This window comes from Balearica regulorum, chromosome Z, assembly GCF_011004875.1.
Source record: "Balearica regulorum gibbericeps isolate bBalReg1 chromosome Z, bBalReg1.pri, whole genome shotgun sequence".
Taxonomy (NCBI): Eukaryota; Metazoa; Chordata; class Aves; order Gruiformes; family Gruidae; genus Balearica; species Balearica regulorum.
Genome location: NC_046220.1, coordinates 19,594,058 through 19,616,262, shown reverse-complemented (window position 1 = coordinate 19,616,262; position 22,205 = coordinate 19,594,058). Strand labels below are relative to the sequence as shown.

Here is a 22,205-nt window from a genome sequence, read left to right as displayed (position 1 = left end):
TTCACTAAATCACAGCCATAGTTTCACTCCACTGGTGTATTTGTCTTTAATAAATACAAAATGAAATTCACCACCTCTGTTCTCTTTAAGTGCCTCTCAGTAGAAATTTTTCCCTTCAAGGATTATGGCCCTATATATCACTTATACTGACTTTCAGTCAGCCCTTCCTGAAGTTGGAAAGATCTGTCTGTCCTTCATCCACGTTTGCCAGAGCAGATGAACTGATTGTTATTATCAGCAAGTTCACGGAGTCAAACTACAGCCTGAAACCCTACTCCATCACAGCAAACTCTCCACAAACTCTGTATTAAACAACAGCCCATTAGAATGTTTTCTCTCAGGTCCATTAGACCTCTCTCAGCCCATTAGAATGTTCTCTCTCTCCATCTCAGGCTGAGAGTCCATTTTCCAGATCCACCAGTTGAGAGAATGGAAAACAACAGCCTTCCCCACTGGCTAAACTAGAGCAGGACTGTCTGGTACCCCCATGGTCTGTGCTGTGCACCCCACTGGCTAAACTAGAGTAGGACTGTCTGGTACCCCCATGGTCTGTGCTGTGCAGGATCTCCAAGTGAGTACTTATTTTAGACTGATCATGCTTGAGATAGATTTCAGTTTGGTCAAAAGGAGTCAGACCCTAACTTCAGTGCAACTCTGCTTCATGAGTTTCACCCTTTTCTGAAGTTTCATTAGGATGGAGAATTGCTTATTTGCCTTCAATCCAGTTCTGCAGACTCAAGTGCAGGAAAATCAGTTATTTAAAACTTGCCTCCCGCAAACTGTTTCCTCCTTGCCAGCAGTGCTTTTTGTCCATAAGGACATGCCCTGTTGTTACACGAGAAAGAACAGGTTATCTTTTCCATTGCCTCCGCATCACAAATAATATTAAGAGGAGCCTAAGAGGAGAAGAGCATTCACCACTACTGAGATTCACATCTGCAGGCTAAGATTAGGATCTACAGCTACCTAGGCTGCACACTGAGAATACCAAGCTTTTGGAAGAAGTGCAGACCTCTACACCCGGCTGCAGCTATGAATTTCAAAACCCATATCCTGGTCCTAATTTTGTTTTTGTTTTGGAAATGTTTTATATCCTACATACATCAAGACTCTTGAAATCATGAAACGAATGAGCCTGTGTTTGGTGTTCATGTATTTAATTTCTGCTAACATTCTTTTAATTATGCCTATCACTTATTTTCTGGCAATGACCAATCTGAAAGTGCAATTTAGATGGGTATAAACAGCAATCAGCTAACACAGTATTGCATTGCATGGTCTGCATATTCTGCCAGTGATATTTGCTTGTCAAGAAACCCTTAAATCACAACTTTCTTCTTTCTGAGAAGTATGGCATCTGTTAGAGCATCTGTTCGTACTAAGGCTCTATCAGCTAAGCATGTGGAAGCTCAAAAGGTTCTCAAAGCAATTTATGTTGCTTTAAATCTTCTCCTGGGCAATGGGTCAGTTCTCCTATCCAAAAACAAATTCTCTGTGGTGAAATGATGAAGTTATCAGGGAAGAAGAGGTTGAGTTAAATTACTGTAGACTTTTAGATCTGCTTTCCCAGTCCCTTGTCTATGACACAGTAACTTTGTTATAACTTCACTAGACTGTGAGTTGAACAGGATATTTGAATTCCTGGATTCTAGGGATGTATTTTTCAGCTCTTGCACTCAAATACCTGGTGCTGTTATTCATTTCTAAGACCCCCACAGAAAGGAAAAATCAGTGAATCTGTCTGCCATTCAGAGCTGAATTTGCACAGTTCAGAGGAGGTTATCTATTTTGTGGGAAGGAGACAGCTAAGAGCAGAACTGACATGTGAAATCTAGCTAAATCCTGGTTTTTGCAAGAGAGTCATCTTGCCTAGGTCACCAAAGAACACCCACCCAATGACTTCAGTGAACTTCAGATCAGTCACCTTACCTTTATTTCTCCAATACTAAAATACAGGTACATATTTCACAGAACAGACGTTGCTGCAAATAAGTAAACTTTTAAGTACTTTCTTACCAATAGAGGGGTGAGGTAAGTAGCAATTTAAGTTATTAATTTATTACTGTGTTCAGCAACACAAATCATCTTCACACCACTCAGGGATTTTCATGAGAAATATTTGGAAGTGTAACAATATTCTGTCAGCTCAGATACTCACAAAGGAATTGGAAGATGCTGATTCTTTTTCCTTCCCTACCACATACGCTCAACAGCCAGAGCAGGGTGTCCCATGTATGTAAGAGTCCTTTCCAGGGGTAATGGCTCCAGCAGCAGCACGTACCCTGTTTCTGCTCTGCTGGGGAATTGAAATATGACCAACATGCTCTCTGTGACCTTGAAAACCAGAAGTATTCCTGAATCACACTGTTAAAACTTATATGTACATGTTGATCCAGATGCTGATCTAGATGCTGCTCCACAGCAAAACTCATCCTCAACCAGCTACAAACAACAACGTCTACACCACATCTGAAAAATCACAGATTTTTTTACAGAGACGGAAGCTATTGAGATGCCCAGGTACTACGAAGTCACCTAAAACTCCAGAATCAACAGATGCCCATAAAACATGCAAACCAGAGTTTTGCTTTTTATGGCTTCAGATGGTGGCATATGAAACACTGAAGTGCCAACATCCAACTCATCATTTATATCAAACAGCTTCCTACTTTCCCATAACTAGTGAATATATATTACAGAGGTTTAGTCAAAACCTCCCACTACATCTTCTCTAAAGCTTTGTGTCTACTACACCAAAGTATTTCTCAGGCTTTGCTGTCTGTGACAGATGCTCTTCAGATTTCAGTCATGAAGTTTCTTGTTTCATAAGTATCAAAAAACTTTGCTCAAATTATGACATAAATATAAGCCCATAAACAGATTTAATCAATCCATCTGATTTTTTTATGTGGGTTTTTTTCTTTAAATTGCCCAAGGAACTCAAGTCTTAAAATTGAAATTGTCACAACATTGCCTTAAAAAAGCCATGTATGCTGATGCAAGCCTGACATTTTCAAATAACTCAACAACTATCTCCTACTGTATCACTTACTGCAATCATTAGTTTAAATCTCTTTTGAATTTTGTATCTGCAAGAGATGATGAGCAGAAATGACAGCACTTAGATATTTTTTTCCAAACAGCACCTATAATCAGTTACATAGATGTTGATATATTATCTAACTTAAAAGTGCAATCTGCAGATTAGAGGAGTAAATGCTATGGTTTACATTTAAACCATGTGCTTTCAACATCTAGTTTCTCTCTGAAGTTACTCGGGTTACAAATATGAACACAAGTTGAACTTTCACACAGTCCTCCTCCCATTTTGTTCTGCTTAGGCACTGCAACAGTTTGAGATAATCTTAATAGGTGTTTGCCAATTATTTTTGTTAGTCTATTAATCAATATAAAAGCTTTATTTCTTGCAAAATTAAATACATTTCTTAATAGATCATATACACTTAGTTAATGGTTGCAAGGTTGCAAAATACCTAACAGATTATTTATCTGGGTTTGGTTTGGTTTGGTTTGGTTTGGGTTTCATTAACTTACAGAGATTTTGCTTATAGACAACAATTTTTCAATCATCCTGTAAAACATTTTCCCCCATGGACACAAAACATATGCTTAGCAGAAACTGACAAAATAAAATCTAGCTGCAGACCACTAACATGATGGTTCAACCACTAACTTCCTTCATACCAATGTGAGCAAGATCTTAGGGACCCTTAAACCACGGATTACTGGCAAAACAGACTACACCAGCTTGTGTCAATTCCTACTTATGTTGCTTTAATCAGGATTACCAACACAGGCAGAGCATCAGAGCTTCAAAATACCCATTATGTTCTATTTTGTAAATGAAACATTTTCATAAATCATAATACTGCAGTGTGCTATAAACACACATTATGCTTCACTGTCCCCCTCCAAATTGAGAATGATTGATCCGTATGAACAATTATTGCTATAAATATGTATATTAAATAATTCTAAGATACAGTACGTTTGTTTGTTTTTACTTAAAGCAGTCACAAACATGATCATTACCTGAAAATTACTCATGAGCAGCCTTCTCCGCTTCATAGAAAAGAATGTAGGTATCTTTTACCACAGAAAAAAACTCCAGCACTTCCCTTCCTGGTTTAAACTTCATAATTAAGTTAAAAAATAAGGAAATACTGAAATGGAATTGAATATGAAAATGGAAAGTGGAAATACGGAAACTACTTTATAAATGTGTAACTCAGGTGTGCATTGTCTTTGAACAAATAATGAGCAGACTAGATACACCAATCTGCGTTTTCTACAATATCTGGGAATGCTAACATAAGACAAGATAGGCTACATATAAAATTATATTAAAATACACATTTGTGTGCCCTTAATGTGAATTACTGTAAAATTCAGAATAATGTACCACTTTGATCTTAATATCAATAAAAGAATTAACAAAAGGCAGTTTGGGATCGTGGTTCTAGTAGCCTAAATTTAGAAATATCCTCTGGATGCTAAATTGTTCAAAATTTCAATTTTACTTCTGGAAACTAAATCAAAACTAGTGAATCTGTCATGGCTTTAAAGTATCTATTCACAAGAAGATAAACAAAACCATTAGAATTGGCCAATATTCTAATATTACATTCCAATTTTTTTATTTTTAAGTCTTTCATTTAATTAATCCTTTGAATCCAGGTCCACCAAGGGTTCTGTTATCTGTTTAATTAATGACTCTACAAAACTTTGAGCATAGAAAAATCTAATGTAAGTAATGAGCAATATCCTCCTAGAACTAAAGAAAAGGTAGTCAACTTCCATCAGAATAAACACCCCAACAATTTAAATATATTAGTATTTAATATTCAGAGGAAAGATCTCAATATTCAGCAGAAACACCACAATGAAGAAAGTATCTCAAAGATTCAGAGGAACAACAAAGACAGCAAAGGCTATCACAGTATTTTTATTGCTAGCTTTTGAAGCACAAAAATAGTAACTTCTTAACTGGCTTTTGTGGGTTTCATAGCTTACTGACATAATTTATTCAGTGACTCTTGGTACTAGACAGAGACTTTAATAAAAAGCAGGTCTGGCCCATCAGCAAGTCTGGCTCCCTATCAGATCTCCGCTGCAGCAACTCACATGTTTCTTCTACTTTTTTTTTTTGTCACTAAGCTCTCCGATACTGGTACTGCACCTTTCCAATTAATGAGCTGTAAATCAGAGCATCTAAAGTAGAAATCACATGTTTTGCTGCTATTTTTTACATCAGCACCAAAATCCCCCGACTTCCTAACAACCACAGATTTCTTATGTTTGAGGGTTTTCTGTTGTTTTGGGTTATTTTTGTTCTATTGTTTGTTTTTTAAGGCTAGCTGTTTGACTAGATAACAAATTCTGCAAGAAGTCAAATTCAATAACTACTCCAGTTCATTCACATTTTCATAGCATCTGGGAAAAGGCATTTTCTTTTATATAAAGGCACATAAACTATAAATACTTTCATCATAAAAAAAGGTGGTATGCAGTACTCAACATCTGGGACCTCAACAAAAGGATCCCTTTAACTACTAGTGAGCAACTACTATCCTTTCACTACTAACGAATGATACTTTACTGTAGACCCTGGTAGAGAAGCACTGGTTTGTCAGGAGTCAGAACAGGTAACCAAAATTGTTCCCTCAGATGCTGTGGATGCTGCCCAGGCAATCAGCTAGAAAGTTGCAAGATTGCCAAATCTGAGTTCTTTATTTTCTATTGATACTTTCAATAACTCAAGTTGTGGGGAAGCTTTCTGGTGGCATCCTCCCAAAACTCCAACTGACTTCAGAGACTCTTACAGAAACAACGATCTTGAATAAGGGGGTTGTATTTAGGATATATGATTTTCACTATGATAACTTTTCTTACTAGTTAGAGATCATGCTGTGCTGGTAAATGATGTACACCACCTACCGCTTAAATCCAGTGCTCTGAGCAGCTGAAATGTAAATCTTCAGTGCACCTCTAGGAAATACTACTATTCAGCAATGGCTTGGATCTGAAGCTTGAACCAGTGAGCAGTGAAAGCCAGCTGTATCTCAGGATGTATGATTAGAATGGTCAGAAATCAGAGGATGGGATTTTCCCGCTGCTACTCAGCACTCATTAGACCATGTTTAGGTACTGTGTCCAGTTTGGGGCCTCCCACCCAATAAACCACAGTAAGCTCAGTAGAGGGCCACCAACATGGCTGCAGCTGGAGCAGTCACCCTGTGAGGAGAGGCTGGAGGACCAGGGCTGGTTCAGACTGGAGAAGTAGCAGCTCCAGGGGCACATAACAGCGGTCCCCATTGCGTACAAGGGGCTGTCAGGGAGCCGAGCTCTCCTTTGTGGGGCATGGCAGAAGGGTGAGGGACACAAGACACTGGGACCGGCTGTAAAGAAACCTTTCCCCAGGAGGACAGGTGAGCAGTGGCACAGGCTGCCTGGAGGCTGTGCAAGCTCCGTCCCCCCCCCGAGCAGCCTGGTCTGACCATGGGGCTGCAAGGCAGCAGGCCCCTCCTGAGCTCCCTCTCCATACGCTATCCCATGACCCCGCAAGAGGCAGCCAGACGGGTCTGCAGGTGAGAGGCAGAGCCACTTGGACACAGCCAGAGGCTACAGCAGAGAGAGGCAGCACCCAGAGTTGTTTCACAGATTTCACAGGTTTTATAAACATGCAAGAGCCCAGAAGTGGATTCCCTGACAAGCGTAACAAGTGTCAACGTGAGACGCTTAGCTCAACATTGGCATAACGGTTAAAACATACATTTGTACTTTCATTGTTGTTAAAATATGCAAAAATATTTAATGTTTATAACACTACCCATCTACAGTGCATTATGCTTGTGACTCATACTACTTTACCTGATACTCTGCTCTCAGACACAGGTTTTGAAGAACTTCAGACAAACAGAAGAGGAAAATCCTGCCTTTGGAGCACCTCAACTTTTCAGATTACCCCACAATCTTCAGTTTATTACAAGGGTCATAGAAACTGATAAACCTAGTTGTTTTAAACTTCAGAAACTAGTTGCATGGTTTAATACAGAAAATAAAATACCTATCTGCAAACCACTTTTCAATGACCAACTGTAGCAGAGGCTGTTACAGATCAGGAGTGCAGATAAATAACTCTATTCCATAATAATTTCCGTTCTTTATACAACAGAAGAAAAAGGAGCCATTCACTTTCACAAGCATTTACAATTTGAATGCTTTACCCAAATCCTGATTATTTTTTTTCATTTATTTGTAATCTCCACTTTCATATGCAGTAAATCTCACCATGCACTAGACATTCTAATCTATCTTACCTGATCCTATTAAGTCTGGGGTTTTTTTCCCCATTTGAAAAGCGGCCTAATATTGGACACAGTGTTCCAAATGAATAATTTCTAACATCGCTTTCACATTTTTTACTTTTGAACCCTCTCTTAACGCATCTAAGAATCCTACTTGCATTGTCAACTCCTGTTGCTAGATGTAGGTAATGCTCAGATCAAGCTGTGATGTTTTCACTGCAGGAAACAGTGACCTTGTAAGTATTGCAATTACATCATCAGTATCATCACAGAGAATGATGCATGCATAGAAGTGGATGTCAATGCAGAAAGAAATGTTTTTGGTTGAATGCATTTAATGCATTAGGTCCAGTTAATAATAGCCTGGGTTTGGTAATATAAGTACTGGATTTTCATTATTGTTGCCAAACTGTGTTTTTCAGTTACAATATAGGCCACATACATAGACAACTGTGTTGGTTTTGCGTGGCAAGGTTTTGGTAGCGGGGGGGGGGGCTACAGGGGTGGCTTCTGTGAGGAGCTGCTAGAAGCTTCCCCTGTGTCTGACAGAGCCAATGCCAGCCGGCTACAAGACAGACCCACCGCTGGCCAAGGCCAAGCCCATCAGCACCTCTGTGGTAACATATTTAAGAAGGAAAAAAAACAGTTAGGGAGAGGTTTTGCCGCCAGAGAGAGGAGTGAGAAGATGCAAGAAACTCTGCAGACACCAAGGTCAGTGCAGAAGGAGGGGCAGGAGGTGCTCCAGGTGCTGGAGCAGAGATTCCCCTGCAGCCCGTGGTGAAGACCATGGTGAAGCAGGCTGTCCCCCTGCAGCCCATGGAGGAAGGATGAGGGGGTGTAGAGATTCCACCTGCAGCCCGTGGAGGACCCCACGCCGGAGCAGGTGGAGGCACCTGAAGGAGGCTGTGACCCTGTGGGAAGCCCACGCTGGAGCAAGCTCCTGGCAGGACCTGTGGATCCGTGGAGAGAGGAGCCCACGCCAGAGCAGGTTTGCTGGCAGGACTTGTGACCCCGTGGGGGACCCCACTCTGGAGCAGTTTGCTCCTGAAGGTCTGCACCCCGTGGGAGGGACCCACGCTGGAGCAGTTCATGAAGGACTGTAGCCCGTGGGAAGGACTCACGTTGGAGAAGGTCATGAAGGACTGTCTCCCGTCAGAGGGACCCCACGCTGGAGCAGGGGAACGATGAGAGGAGTCCTCCCCCTGAGGATGAAGAAGCGGCAGAAACACCGTGTGATGAACTGACCGTAACCCCTATTCCCCGTCCCCCTGTGCCGCTGAGGGGGGCGGAGGTTGAAGCCGGGAGTGAAGTTGAGCCCGGGAAGATGGGAGGGGTGGTGGGAGGTGTTTTAAGATTTGGTTTTATTTCTCATTCCTCTACTCTGTTTTGCTTAGTAATAAATTAGATGAATTTCCTCTCTAAGTTCAGTCTGTTTTGCTCGTGACGATAATTAGTGAGTGATCTCTCCCTGTCCTTATCTCGACCCGTAAGCTTTTCGTTATACCTTTTCTCCCCTGTCTGGTGAATGAGGGCAGTGATAGAGCGGCTCTGGTGGGCACCTGGCCCCTAGCCAGGGTCAACCCGCCACAACAACCAGCAGGAATTGGGACACAATAGGCTAGGACTGGTTCTAAGAAAACCTTTCCCCAGGAGAACAGGTAAGTGGTGGCACAGGCTGCCCGGGGGCTGTCTTGTGCCGTGCCTTGGGGGGGGTCTCAGGCCTCGACAGAACAAAACCCTGAGCATCCTGGTCTGGCCCGATGGCTGACCCTGCTGTGAGCAGGTTCTTGCATCACACACCTCCCACACTTCTTCCCTGATGGAATTGCCCTGGTTTTGTGATTCCTCTTGCAGTGCTGGCATGAGGGAGAAGCTGCCGTAACATCTTTTCATGCCTTCAGCAGTAGAACACCACCACCAATGACTTCCCTTACAAATATGGAAGGGATTTCCTTTAATGGATTTCCACTGCATACTGTGATGCCTAGGTTGTTTTTCTTTCACCTATTTAATAAAAACTTATCACTATGGCACTGAAATACCATCCCAGTTTACCACCATAGTATGCCACCTCTGAAAGCATGACCTCATTGTTTTAAATTAAAAAAAATAAAAAAAAATCAGATGCATTTTATGATTACATGAAGAGATTTGTCCGAGCTGAAGATTTCTCCTGTGTTACTCAGTTGAGGTTTATAACTAAGAGTTTTCACTGCCTCATAAATCTCTGCACTGCACTCCATTTTTCAATACAACAACGTACTGTCAAGAAAGACCTTACTGTATGCCACTGCACTCCTCAAATCATCTCTACTTACATATACTTTAGATTACATCTAGTATGTCACAAAATGCTTCAAAAACAAAAGAAAAAAGAAGTCTTACAATGCTATTGACTTGGTCTTGAGATAATTTATAAAAAGTTTTTGTAGAGGTGTGGACAAGGAAAAATATACAAATCCAAAGAGGATGCTACAAAAATGACTGATCTATTTTCATCAAGTATTGCACCAAAAATTTCTTCAGAAAGGCTGGTGGCTAGATGAAAGTCATCAAGTATTAAAAAGAACAGAGTACAGCAGTTAGAAAGGAAACATACAAGTAATATATGATTACTCTTGGCATGATATTAATTAATTATCACATAAACATCAGCATAACATTTTGCTTTCTTTATAGAATCATAGAATTGTTTAGGTTGGAAAAGATCTTTAAGATGATTGAGTCCAACCATTAACCTAGCACTACCAAGGCCACCACTAAACTGTGTTCCTAAGTGCCACATCTACACATCTTTTAAATACCTCCAGGGATGGTGAATTAACCACTTCCCTGGGCAGCCTGTTCCAGTGATTGACAACTCTTTTGGTGAAGATGTTTTTCCTAATATCTAATCTAAACCTCCCCCAAGTGCAGGACCTGACACTGAGCCTTGTTGAACCTCACACAGTTGCCTCGGCCCCTTGATCCAACCTGTCCAGATCCCTCTGCAGAGCCTTCCTACTCTCAAGCAGATCAACACTCCCACCCAACTTGGTATTGTCTGTGAACTCACTGAGGGTGCACTCGATCCCCTCATCCAGATCACTGATGAAGACATTAAACAGAACTAGCCCCAGTACTGAGCCCTGGGGAACACCACTTGTGACCAGCCACCAACTGGATTTAACTCCATTCACCACAACTCTTTGGGCCTGGCCACCCAGCCAGTTTTTTATGCAGCAAAGAATATGCCCATCCAAGCCATGAGCAGCCAGTTTCTCCAGGAGAATGCTGTGGCATTGAATGCTGTCAAAGGCTTTATTAAACTCCAGGTAGACAACACCCACAGTCTCTCCCTCACGCACTAAGCGGGTCACCTTGTCATAGAAGGAAATAAGGTTAGTCAGGCAGGACCTGCCTTTCACAAACCCATGCTGACTGGGCCTGATCACCTGCTTGTCCTGTACATGCCGTGTGATGGCACTCAAGATGAGCTGCTCCATAACAGACATGTAAACATCAGCTTTCAAAGTGTATGCCTTTCTTCCTGTATTTGCAGCAAACCTTCCACTTTTAACACCAGCCTTCATCCTCCTTTAACTCCGGTTTTCTAAAGGCCACAAGTCCCTATTATCAAATGTAAATAGAACTTATATTACACTCTATGGAGCAGAAAAATAAAGGAACTAGCACTGCTGTGCTGTTATTTCTCAAAACATTTGAGTTTCAAATACCTTCTTTTATATCCACTTTAAGCACAGACAGGTTGACAGCGACCTCCTGCCTTTTACCTAAACCAAAATCAATATTTTAAAAATTCTGTCATTCTTGTTAACAGTTGGGGTTTTTTTTAAGAAGTGCAAAGCAAGTGACAGAGCAAGCACTTTATTCACTCTTCTGAGACATTTGCATGAACCTGCATGACAGAAATTCCCTGACTGATCCAACTCTGAGAAGCCAAAGGTTTATTGTCATGGAATGTATTCTAATACAGTTATGCATTAGTATCTTTTTTCTATTATAATTATTTTTTGTTAATATTTTGAATCTCACACTATGTGTATACAGCCCATAAAGTACATAAATATACTGTCCTTTTCCTGCTGGGTTTTAGGTGCTTAGTTAGTGCACAGTCAACTTAGTTTTATGCCCCAATATAATTACTAATAAAATATTTGCAGAAGTTTCTGATAAGAACAATAAAACTAAAAGCTATGGAAACACAATTACTTCAGGCAGAACTTAGTGCCTTATGCATATGTGTACACATATAATTATGTGTACATGATATATAATTTTACTTGAATAAATTTTATCTAGATTATTTCCTATAAATAAAAAAATGTATCAATGACTAATACAGGCAGAGCATTTATCTGTTTATCTCAGCATCTCTGAGACAAAGTCTTGTAAATCTGTACTAATTGATTTATAAGTCAATACCATGTCTACATATATGGACCAATTATACAAACTATATGTTCCATACCCATTACATGGACAATTCTGTTCAATGAGGCTTGGTTTATGATTATTTTTGGGTAATAGATGCAATCCATACTTTGTTGTATTTAGAGTAAATATGGAAAAGTAATTAACGATAGAATTTAGGAACTCTACTACTGGTAAATGAGGAATGCCTGCTCTGCAAGCTACAAGCTACAGCTGCAAGTCTATCATCTGCTGTGCTAGTAACTGCTGTGCTATTGTGTGCCAGCACTGCTGTCCTAGATACAAACAAATGCATTTGAAAGTGGACAAGAACTTTTTTCTGTTGAAAGTCCACATTTTAATATACATATTGAACACAAGCCTCTAAAGAGAATCACTCTAGGATGTGAAAAGATATTTATCTATCTGATTCATTTCTTTAATAAATTGGAGGGATGGGTATATTTATGTTCATCTAAATTGATACTTGTCTTGGCAAAGGTATCATTTAGAGAAAAGGTAAAATTGAGTAGTATCTATTTTAAGAATTATTTTAGTAAATCACAATCGAAACAAAACACTGGGTAAAGCAGGTCATCTAAATCCTTACTATATTTTTCAGGCTAGCCTGACATGACCCACTTTCTGTCCCTAAATCAATCTCACACTCAAGCTGTGGCATGGGTAATCCATTCAGATATCTGCCTCAGCATAACAAAAAGGTATAAAGAGAAGCATCTGGAGAAAGAACAGTTGTCAAATGCAGATTTAAACTGAGATAAGTGGTGTAAGGGTTAAAGGAAATCAGATTATAAACAAGAAGGTCATTAGCAAAACCACCACCTGCTGAAGACAGTAAGTGAGGAAGTTGCAAAATACTATAGCTGTTCATTTTGAATTTCTTTGTCTTCTACCATTGCTAAGTGGAATAATGCTCACAACGTGGATCTTTGTGAAACAGCAAACTAACTCTCAGAAGATGAATCAACAGGAAGGAAATGTATCATGGAAGAGATGCCTAAAAAGATCGTACAGGTAGGTGTGAAATCACCCACACCGCACTTTGGTATCTCACTTTCTTTTGCCACAAAGAGCGAGCCTGGAGCAAGCATCATACACCCATGCCTGAATCAGGGTGCACTCCCACCAAATGCATCATTTTCTCAACTCCTACCTCAATGGGTTGAGTGCCTTCAGCCTCAGGAAACTATACTTTAGTGCAGTACAGAGAATGCAAGACATGGTTATCTTGTACCAAAGACAACATTTGGCTTAAATCAGCAGTATCAAAGAGATCCATCCCACAGAGCTGCTACATCTTGTTTGGAAAATTCCCAGGAGGCTCAGAAGCAAGCCAACAAGACACTCTAAGTGGTGCGAGCATCACGTAACTATACCTGCTTTGGCCTGGACTTGGTCTGACCTTGTTCGTGTGGCACCTGCATCACAGTTAACATGTTCTAAGAGTCTCAGCTCCTCCAAGTCCCTAGTGCCACATGAGCTAATCTGAAAGAAAGGAGAGGTTACAATGAAATATAAGCGTAAGTAAAAATTTTCCATGTGTTTGACACGGAGCAGATTCATTGCAGAAAACCCTGGTTTAGGCAGGAAGTTCTACTTTCTCTCCATAATTTCTTTCATCCATTGCTGGGTTTGAATATCCTCATGGGCTAAGGCTGAGGAAGCTGTGTCAAGAATCCAGCAATTTGCACATATTGGAATGTGCATCAAATTTTCCAGTCACTTCCTCACTTCCCTTCCCTGCTATTTTATTTTAACATAAAAAGATGTATAAATCCATCAGAGGACAGGACTCTGAGGTCTGAGGTATTCAACCGCAGCTTAAATGTAAACAAAAAAGCCCACTTAAAAAGGATTTAAAAATAAGTTCCATATCAAAAAAACCGACACTCATCATGGAGCTCATCATGGAGCAATTTTATTTTGTTGGCTTTGAATACATTATATGTAATCTAATTTTAGATTTGCAACAGAGTGGGTCTTTTCACTTCAAGAGGCATTCACATCTTGGAAAGCAAATTAAGTTATGCTTGTTTGCCAAGCTTCCCACTGTCTCGTCTTATAAAAAACAAATGGTACTGAATACGTCACCAAAAAAGGCTTGATACTTCATCTTTTCACACAAATACTCCAACAAAATGTTTTTGTTTACAGATTTTTCTGAAGAATGTAACATGCCAAACAAGACATAAAGAGTAAGAATTGGTAATGAAATTAATTCACAAATATATCTGCTGAGTAAGAGGAGTGGTAAGTACTCAAATCTATTTCTAATACTGGATCTTCATTATAGGTGTCAAACAAACCCTGAACCGAAGGAATTTAAAATATTTTGCAAATGGCATTATGGTTTGCCCATTTATATTACCAAACCACTAAAATGAAACCATGCTGTCTTTCCAGAAGAAATAGTACTTATTTACAGATCTCATCTCCTATTAAAGATAATATTAAATAAATAAATAAATATAGCACACTTATAAAGTCTATATCCATTTTAGAGCTAGGAGAGAAAAATGCTGGCTGAAGAAGCAAAGTAGTGCATGAGATATGAAAGCTTCAACAGTGAATGCTACTTACAGTTACTTTCTAATAAGGATATGCAGGTTACAAAAAAACCTAAAGAAAGTCCTGTCACTTGCTAAAACTATCTTTTAATAACGTGTATTTTGAATATGAACCTCCTCCCTCCTGAGGAGGTTTGAAATAGAGAAAAATGGAAGGGGGAATACTGCATTGCTTACATTGGGTGGTGCAGAATGAATGACACTGTCACCACAGACCAGTCCCAGGGTTTCTCCCAAAAAAATTTCCATGAAACACTTCGTGGGATCCTCTCAAATGTGCAGTGCTATAAAACAGCAAAATAGTTTCCTCTTTTCTCTCAGGACATTTTACTCCCCCTCCTTTAAAAAGTCACTATAACCTTTTGTCATGGTTCAACTCCAGGTGGCAACTAAGCACCATGCCGCCGCTCACTCATTCCTCCCCTGGTGGGAAGGCAGAGAGAATCAGAAGACTTAAAGTGAGAAGAACTCATGGGTTGAGAGAAAGACAGTTTAATAAGTAAAGCAAAAGCCACGAGCGCAAGCAAAGCAAAATGAGGAATTCATTCACCACTTCCCATGGGCAGGCAGGTGTTCAGCCATCTCCAGGAAAGAAGGGCTCCATCATGCATAACAGTTACTTGGTGTATTGCATTTTCATGGCAAGGTTTTGGCAGCAAGGGATGGGCTACAGGGGTGGCTTCTGCAAGAAGCTTCTAGAAGCTTCCCCTATGTCCGAAAAAGCCAATGCCAGCCGGCTCCAAGATGGACCCGCTGCAGACCAAGGCCAAGACCATCAGCGGCAGTGGTGGCGCCTCTGGGATAACACAGTTAAGAAGGGAGGAAAAAAAAAACCAAAACCAAAACAAACTCCAACAAACTAGGAGCATCCAGAGAGAGGAATGAGAATATGTGAGAGAAACAACTTTGCAGACACCAAGGTCAGTGTAGAATGAGGGGGAGGCACCAGAGCAGAGATTCCCCTGCAGCCCCTGAAGACCACACTGAGGCAGGCTGTCACCCTGCAGCCCATGGAGGTCCATGGAGGAGCAGAGATTACACCTGCAGCCCATGGAGGACCCCAAGCCAGAGCACGTGGAGGTACCCAAAGGACGTTGTGATCCCATGGGAAGCCTGCACTGGAGCAGGCTCCTGGCAGGACTTGTGACCCCGTGGGGGACCCACGCTGGAGCAGTCTGGTCCTGAAGGTCTGCACCCCGTGGGAGGGACCCACACTGGAGCAGTTCATGAAGAACTGCACCCCGTGGGAAGGACTCACGTTGGAGAAGGTCGTGAAGGACTGTCTCCCGTGAGAGGGACCCCACACTGGAGCAGGGGAACAATGAGAGGAGTCCTCCTCCTGAGGATGAAGAAGCGGCAGAAACACCGTGTGATGAACTGACCGTAACTCCCATTCCCCGTCCCCCTGTGCCACTTGCAGGCAGGAGGTATAAATCAGGCTTGTAGCTGAGCCTGTGAAGAAGGGGCGTGTGGAAGGTGGTTTTAGTTTTGTTTGTATTACTCACTATCATACTCTATCATTAAATGGCAACAAATTAAATTAATTTTCCTCAAGTTGAGCCTGTTTTGCCCATGATGGTAATTGCTGAGTGATCTCCCTGTCCTTATCTCACTCCACAAACTTTTTGTTGTATTTTCTCCTCCTGTCCTATTGGGAAGGGGGAATGATAGAGTCGCACAGTGGGCATCTAATGGCCAGCTAAGGTCAACCCACCACAGTCAGGGATTAAAAATGGCTTTTCCATTCAGGAAGCCCCTCTGTTGAGATGCTTCTTGTTTCACCTTCAATACGCAGCCCACAGGCAACTGGGAAATTATGCTGGTCCCATCACCCAGGACCACAGACAGCCTTTCAGACCAATGGAGCCCCTCAGTTCTTCCCTCTAGCATGAACTCTACAAAAAGAAGGATTTGCTCACAGATGATACAGACTGAGAACACTTCTGAACTCTAAATATCTGTGAATTTTAGATTGTACTGACCCATACTTGAACAGGTTAGGTATTCAGTGCACAGGTGAAGCCCTGCAAATTAAAAGTTTAAGGTAAATTAGTCTTTTTATTTTTCATGGTCAAAGAAGAGAATAGGGAAAGGAAGGAGTTAAAGGTTACTTTATCTCGGATCTCTAGTTTTGTACCTCTTGAAATTTAATTAAGGTAAAGGTCGTTCTCTGAAGTGAGATGAGCAAGTTGATTTTTTTTTTTTAAAAGAGCAAACAGATTTTGCTAAAATATGATGAGAATGATGATGATGTAAAGGCAACCCACTGAAAGCCATCTCAAGTGTCCCAAACCTTAAAAAAATACCCCACAACAAAACCAGTCTCCAGGCATTCAGGCGTTAAAATACCCTTAGTCAAATAAACCAGGACACTAGCCTTAAAATGCTTAGTAAGCTAAGAAAAAATAACTTCTTCTCCGAAATTATTATTAACATTTCTATCTCAGAAACTACCACCATTATATATGATTAAAAAAGGAAGGCTAATCACATCTAGCTAGCTTTGAGAAATACTGAGCATCTGAAAGATGCCTCCCTTTTACTTAATAGAAAACTGAAGGTATTCAGCACCCCTGACATAAGGTCAAAGGAAGGAAATGAAGAAATAAAACAATGTTCTGAAAAGAAATCCTTTTTAATTATTGCTTCTATCCTTTTCCTCTCTAACCTTCTAAATCAAGCACTGAACATCTGCAACACTCTGTGAAGAGATTAAATAGTAAGCCACACAAGGGTAGCACAGACAGATGTCCTTCAGGTTGTATCTACTAACCTGCTTCTAGTCATATTTCTGAAAGAGAAATGTATGTGAAAGCATATTTTCCTTCACCACCATCCTGCTCACACATACTCCGTAAGAATGAAAGAATCAGTGATATCATCTGGAATCTCTGTCATTTTCATTCTACTTCATTTGCTAAAAGAACCAAAAAAAGAACCCAAACCCAAACCCCCCAAAAAACCCAAAACCAGCCCAAACCCAAAACAGCACTCCATGAATGATAATGTGACACACTGCTTCTCGGTTTATTCATAGGGCTGAGAAAGAAGTGGTTGCTGGGACTTTCAGGCAAACTGGCAGCTCTATGAAGAGCAGCAGTTTTGGGTAAACTCAAACAAAGTGCAGTGGCTGGCACAGGGAGCAGACTGAAGGCTAAGCAGAACCTACTTATGTGCATGTTTTGTAATGTTTGGAATATTTCTACCAACAACTTACACTGTGAAGATGGAAAACTATAATGCTTACAGCTGTGTTGAGAAAAATGCAGGCAACCAGGAGACCTGCGTACCCACTGGGACATAACGTTATGCAAGGTCTGTCTGCTCTTTGCTTTTATTTGCAAGGCAGAAATTCCACATAGGAAACCCCCTATGCAACTCCTTACAGATTGGGTATGTCATCACATCCTTTCCAAATGAACAAACTCCACCAGGGCTGCTGAAGGACACTAATAAGCCAGGTAGGTAGGAGGCAGATGACAGCCTTAGGAACGCCAGCCTGACCCAGTATTGTCTTCTCCAATAGTGAACTGCAGTTCCTTATGGATGGGACAACTTAATTCCTGGAAAAACCAAATACTGTTTTTATGAACATCAGGTCACACTGTTTATCAGTTAAGCTTAGACATGGGATGTAAAAGAAACACATTGTACAGCTGCTTACCTCAGCAAGCAAAAGCTCCTCCTCTCAAATAATATTCCGTTTCTTTAGGCCTAATTACTTACCTTGTATATTGTGAGTTTGGAAATCTTGCTCCTGGAGTGCTAAGGACATTTGCATAAGGATCTCTGCCTCAAGATAAATGCTTTTAACTATCACAATAATTTAGCTCTTTTGAGTAATGCAGAAATGTTTTTCAGACTTCCATATTTTAATGTATTTAAATGAAATTCAGCACAGAAAAAACTAATAACATTTTAACAGAAAAAGGGAACTCGGTGATCACCAATAGGTTTCCATAATCTTGTTACAGGAACTTGCAACTTACAGGACTCAACCATCTCAACATACCAGAGGTGCATTCACCAATTCCAAAAATAAAAATTTAGTACTACTCAGCACTGTCAATCATGTTAAAAAAAAAAAAAAAAGTTGCATTGAAGTAATTGGTTAAGCACTCCCAAGAGATCTTGCATTTCCCAAATTGCCCAACTGATATGCAGATGTGAAAGAAAACAAGGATGGAAATAAGGAAGTGATAAGACTAAGATGGTAGTTTAAATGAATAAGATAGGTAGCTTCTATGAGTATTTATCTACATTGTCTGAAAATAAATTATATACTTGCAGATGGTGCCTAGTGAAAACACTACTTATTACAATATTAAAATTGTCAAACCACTCCAGCAACATTTGGACCAGTAAAAACACTAAATTTGTTTCCAAAACTGTGTTTACATTTTAGTCATGTTCTTCCATTTCCCCATTCTTTTTCTATCCCTGCCTCAAGCCAGATGAAACCTTTGGGGGGAAAAAAAGCCATTTTCCACATATATATTCTGCACAGAGCCAAAATACAATCTGAAAAAGAACAATCACACTTCAAAATACTTGAAAAATAAATGTTTCTAGGTGACACATTTTTATAGGTTTATGTTTTTTAATGGGGTTCTTAAAAGTATTTTTCTTCAGGAGTCACTGGCTTGACATGTTGCTGATGCTTATTTCAAAGAGCCAAATAAAGCTGGCTATAATCATGCTGAGAAGTCACAGAGGGCTCAGAAAGCAACATGTTCATAAGGGTGAAGAGTAGCTGCCTGAACTTTCTGAGCTGCCAACTACAAAACAAGGAGCAACACAGCCAAAATAAAATATATCTTCCAGCTGATTAATAAATAAATAAAATCAATCTACTACAATACTGGAAACAGAAACAAATCAGTGGGATTTTTTTAGCATGCTCTGATACATCCACACTGGGAGATTCCTTTCTAGGCTTCTACTAAGCAATGATCAAATGCAGCCCCATGACATCAGTATGCAACTTGTTTCATGTTCCCAATTCAGAAGTTATTGACAATAACACCTTATACCTGAATTTGAGTTAGGTACATTTTCCATGTCATTTACAGAAGATTGGCTAAACATTAGCCCAAACACATCCCATTTTATTTATACAGTTCAATAAGATTTCTAGAGCTGACATTCAGCATTTGCAGTATGTAAGTCAAAGGACCCATCTGTAATATCAGTTTGAGATTTATCCTTAATAACTCTGAATCTATTTAAAGCTTCAAGGAAATTATTACCGAATAATACACTAGAACTCAAAAGAAAAAAAAATGATAAGCAGCTGTCAGCTTTCACTAACAAAATATATGCTTACAGAACAAGAATCACATGCATTGAAAGAGGTGACTCTTAATTTTTCCTGATGAGTCACATGCCTTTTAGGATATTAACTTACTTTGAATTATTTCAGAAAGAATCATAAAATAATATTAAGCCAATTTCTTTTAATTACCCTAACTAGTAAATAACACATTTAAATTACAGCACAAAAAGTAAATTGAACTGAAAACTATTTCTAATATAGACCCTTTTATTAAGCTAAGTCTTAAGTTTCCTGCTGTTCTTCCTCTGTAATTGAGTGGCAACTAAGAAATATACAATTATACTCTTTACAGTTAAATATATAATTAGAAAATGCTGGTGAGTGATAAGTAATAAAAACAATTTCTCTTTTTAAGTTCAGGCTAGTAAAGTCCAAACACATTAATTTTTAAAAATACAAAAAACCCAACCAACCAACCAAACAAAATTTTATTTCAAATACTTCTCTTGCGATCCAGTGACAACAAATGTTATTGCAATCACAGAATGACAGAATAGTTGAGGCTCAAAGGGACCTCCAGAGGTCATCTGAACCAAAACCCCTGCTCATTTATCCCCTGTGCCCATTCCGTCTTGAAAGGAAGAGAAATTTTATATATTCACAGTGTATGATCCACAAAATAAGATCATATGTTAGCCATACAATAGTGTTGGTTAGTGAATTCACGCTATATTTCTTTAGGTCTCCTTTACAGTGGTTTGTTTTTTGATGCTGGTAGACTTGAAGACTCACTGGGTCTCTCCTCATACTATCTCTTCCATCCTGAACTAAAAGTAGCTTGCTAAAACAATATAGCACTCACTTTGAAGTCATGCTGTTACATATCAGTCTACTGTCAGTGGCCCTTGTACTAGAATCCTACTTTAGTTCCCGCTTTTGATTGTGACATTAAAAGCAGAAACCCAGCAAAAATTATATCGAATACTAAGGACTAGGGCACAGGCTGTGTTTTGAAACTTGAAAACAGATGTTAAAGGTTTTGAGTGCATTAAAGTTTCTCTCCTTAAACATTTTGAGTCCTTGAAATAACTTCAAAAATGCTCCAGATTTGTCTCCAGTATAATTAGCATTCAGAAAAATATCACTCTTACCAAATACAGAATTCAACTCATTATAGACACCATTTAGCAATCCTTTTATCACTGTCTTCTCATCCTGCCATACAAGAGCTTAGCATTACAACCTCAGTAAACTAATTATGCTCCTAAATATGTATAAAATGATCAAATATTTCTATTTGACTATAGAGAACATATTCTGATTAGTGCTTTATTTTTGACTTTCACAAAGTTTATTAGCTGGAGAAGAACAGCCATAACAACAGAAATTAGAAAATTAATTATAAAAGAAAATAAAATTTGAATGCTAATAACACAATCTTGAAAGGCTAGGCTACTGCAAATGAATGCTTCCAACCTTCAAATTACTGTAAGTGAACAGTAAGACTACAACAGCATTTAGAACCTACAAACTTCACAGTTATTTTGCTAATTATTAGCCTTTCTCCCCTATTAAGAGATTAGTGTCATCACGTCCTGTCCCCCCTGAGAAAATACCCAAACCTCTTTTTTCCTTTGCCTGATCACTAGTAAACAACCTCCAAATCCAAGATCTTATTTAATAGTTTACTATTTGCCAAGTTTCTATTAGCCAGCTTTTTTTTTTTCTTTAAGTGGAAAGGGAATAAGAGAAGAGAGAAGCCATTCTTAAAAGCATGCATTTTTCTTGCTCTGCCCTTAACACTGGTTTTCTCTGCATTAGCTTCCAGGAACTCACTTTTGTTTTCTCAGCTTTTTTCCGATGACAAGTCATGTTGTGATAAGTCATATCAGGCTGCATCAGTCATGCAGCAAATACAATGAAATGCTGAAAAACACTTTTCTCCTCAAAGCCATGCTTAACAGCAGTGAAGAACTTATAAAACTTTCATAGGAAAAAAATCATGCCTGCATGGTCTAGAAGAAAAAAAAAGAAATGTACAGCATTAATGGCCAATTTAATCCTATGTTAATTCTGGTTATTCATTGGAGTTGAATATAACTAATTTCTGATGCTGTCCAAGAAGGAAATTTCAGTCTTCTTTTTTTTGTTTTGTTTTGATATTTTAAAGTCTTTGGCTAAAGATGAGGAGATGCCTCAAAACTGATCTGCAAAAGCAATAGATTTCAGCAGCAGATATATGTATACACAGAAGTGAACCCAGAAGATGTACAGTTCTGTACATCACATACTTTAAAATATTTCTCCTGGTAGCTGACTAAAAGTAATACCCCTCTGCAGCCACAAAGCAGAGCTTTCAGGGTTAGTAAAAGTCTCCTCAAAAAAAAAAAAAAAAAAAAATCAGGAGCGCAATTAACACACAGGATACTTTTAAACTTGGAGAACTATGATCAAACATTAACAGTAGTCATACAGGCAAGATGGCAGCAATATGTTAGAAGACTTTTATAAAATTAGGATCAGTAAAATGCAGTCTTACTGAAATAGATACTGCATACAAATTGATACACACCGGGAAAGGAAGAAAGCAGAATTAAGGGG

General features: G+C 39.5%; 1 protein-coding gene across 10 annotated transcripts in view; it reads right to left on the bottom strand.

The window, feature by feature from the left end:
* The window catches only part of PRR16 (proline rich 16), a 168,626-nt gene that overhangs the window by 116,701 nt on the left and 29,720 nt on the right, over positions 1-22,205 (bottom strand). Inside the window, exon 2 of one of the 10 annotated variants that reach the window (XR_012833164.1) lies at positions 13,139-13,247. The exons of 8 other annotated variants lie outside the window; for them this stretch is intronic. The gene's annotated coding sequence lies outside the window, so the exon portion shown is untranslated. Of the gene's footprint in view, positions 1-13,138; positions 13,248-22,205 lie in introns of those variants that run through there. One more of the 10 variants, XR_012833166.1, reaches the window with a different exon arrangement.